This window comes from Penaeus vannamei, chromosome 43 (assembly GCF_042767895.1).
Source record: "Penaeus vannamei isolate JL-2024 chromosome 43, ASM4276789v1, whole genome shotgun sequence".
Classification (NCBI taxonomy): Eukaryota; Metazoa; Arthropoda; class Malacostraca; order Decapoda; family Penaeidae; genus Penaeus; species Penaeus vannamei.
This window is the reverse complement of record NC_091591.1, coordinates 9,675,248-9,677,747: the sequence shown is the minus strand read 5'-3', so window position 1 is coordinate 9,677,747 and position 2,500 is coordinate 9,675,248. Positions and strand designations below refer to the sequence as shown.

At 34.3% G+C, this 2,500-nt stretch overlaps 1 protein-coding gene across 4 annotated transcripts in view; it reads left to right on the top strand.

Annotated features, from left to right (window-relative positions):
• Positions 1-2,500, top strand: part of LOC113829708 (acyl-CoA-binding domain-containing protein 5) — a 25,363-nt gene that overhangs the window by 11,272 nt on the left and 11,591 nt on the right. The window lies entirely within an intron of this gene.

The following is a 2,500-nucleotide window of genomic DNA, read 5'->3' as shown; positions in this document are numbered from 1 at the left end:
GGGAAGTGTGTAATTAGCGACAAGTGACTCCAGGTCTTAAAAAGCAATTGGTATGAGTCTTAAAAATTCTTAAAAAGGTCTTAAATTTCATCAGCTTATACCTGGTTATCAGTATTAATAATTGTTATAATTTTTAACACTAATAGCTTTGTTATTTTTAATACTATTATATTTTTACTTATTCTTATTCTTATTCTTATTGATATTATTATCTTTTTTTCTCTCTCTTTTCTGATATATGTGGTATTTGATTCCTTTGAAGAAGCAGATCACTTAGTACAGTTGCCTCAAGAAGTTCGTAAACCCCTATTTTATATTCTATCAAAGTTGCATTTGTAGTATATCTATACCAGAAGAGGCATTTGTGGGTATGTAAACCAGATGACCGCAATGAACACAGAACACTGGGGATATTAAAAAGAACTTTTTAAAGCAACTGTGCTAGTAGATATGTACATATTCAGTGATCCAGTTATGTGTATAGTGTATTGGTCAGTGCTGCTTATGATTGCTTTTGATTTATATGCTTATGGAACTGTCTTAGAAAATGAAAAATAAGAGGCTTGAGTATGTGCAGAGATTGACAATTTGTATGTTGCATTTTTGGGAATATTTAACCATATTTTGTATTTAACTTTGCTGATGGGGGGTATGTGCATGCATGCGATGGCATGACTGGAATCATCTCTAGGTGGCCACATGCGTTGTACCTGCTCTTAAGTTGTGTGCTCTAAACAGTGGTTCGATTGTTTGGCCATTACTGCCATGATTTAGGAGTTACAGCTGCTCAAAAGTAGTCTTAAAGTCACTCTTTAGCCTCATTCACATATAGATTATATATGATGGTCAATATTGTGGGGAAGTTACAAGTTGCCAGTGTTTCTAAATTTTCTCTGAAGTGGTTAATTACATTCAGCATTCTGCGTGTGGTTCAGTGTAGTGTGTGACACTCCTGTCTGCATTGGGTTGATTGTATGTGAATCTCTGATAATTGTAATCTGTATACATATATATGATCTGTATATAAAGGCCAGTGAACTGTCTGTATATATGGGCATGCAATGTTTTGCAAACTGGCAGGCATATTCTCTTTGCAAGATTGATTTTGTTCCTTTTTCAAATATGAAAACTGGGACAGCCAATATTTTCTGTAAGCTTTTGCATTTGTGTCATAAATCTCTTGCTGTTTAGTATTTAGTCATATATCAGAATTACTAGACATACATGCTTTCTGAAACAACAAAGACAAGTTTTTTCTGCAGTTGTCACTTAATTTGCACCACATGGATGACCAGGGGGATGGTATATCATACATGTCATGCCCACTGTGAGAATAGCACATCATACATGCCATGCCTGCTGTGAGTTTGGTTTATTAATTGTATTTATGCTTAGATGGCTCCACAATAGTCACCAAAAAGTTAATTACTAAACCTATCTATCTTACCAGTTTACCCATTTTGTATTTTTTTTCTATTTGTATTGCTATTAGTATTGTTAACAACATTGTAATCATTATAATTTCTGTAATAGTAATAGCATTGATATTAATAGCATTAGAAAAAAATGAAAACTCGAGGTTCAATGATTGACTGCTTAGTTGGTTTGCACTTGTGAAGCCATCTACGTGTAAATACACTTCACAAAACGATACCACAGTGAGCATCTCATGTTCTTTGCAGCATTGGGTTAATTGTATATTTCTCAGGTTAAGAAATGCTACTCAGATACTCTGCTCTGATTCTTAACTAGTTGCCATTTTGTAAATTGATTTAATATGGCACTTAGATAAGGCAAAGGTCTGACTTTAGGAGAAAGAAAAAGAACAGTATAGTATTAATGTTAGACTTAATCCCCTATAGCCAATGGGGCTGTTTGTTGCTTTACCAGTGGGAGTTGATGGACCACAAAATTTGCCTTTTTCATATCTCACTTGTAAAACAAAGGAAGGGTGATTACAATTCCTCTAATTTAAACTGCCAAATAAGTATTTTGTTTATTGGGACATTATTTTACACAGTATAGTGTAATAATTTTGATGCATGTTCTTCCTGGACATGAGACACCTCTCATATGCTTTGTTTGTTCACAGTGGTAGATGAATATCAAACAGCCAATTTCTGGTTTGATGTTGACCATCTCCTATGCTGGACTGGGCTCTATGGCTTGATGACAGTATGCTCTAAGGGAGAACATGTATAGACACTTTTTTTAATTCCATTTTTTTTGTTTTGTTTTTTATGTTGGTCTGGCTTGTCCTGTACTGGGAACAACTTTGAGTTGGCCTATCTGTTAAAAGGCATCACAGGTTCAGAATAAGTTATATGTTTATGATATTGAATTTTCCATTAGGGTAAAAGGTTTTGGATACAAGGTAACAAACCTTAGGATCTGTTAATTGAAGAAACTCCCTCAAGCTAAATTTATGGGAAATCTCAGAATTCATAGACTATAAAAGGGGATATCACATGTTTGCAATGGCTCTCAAATTGTGGGTTGG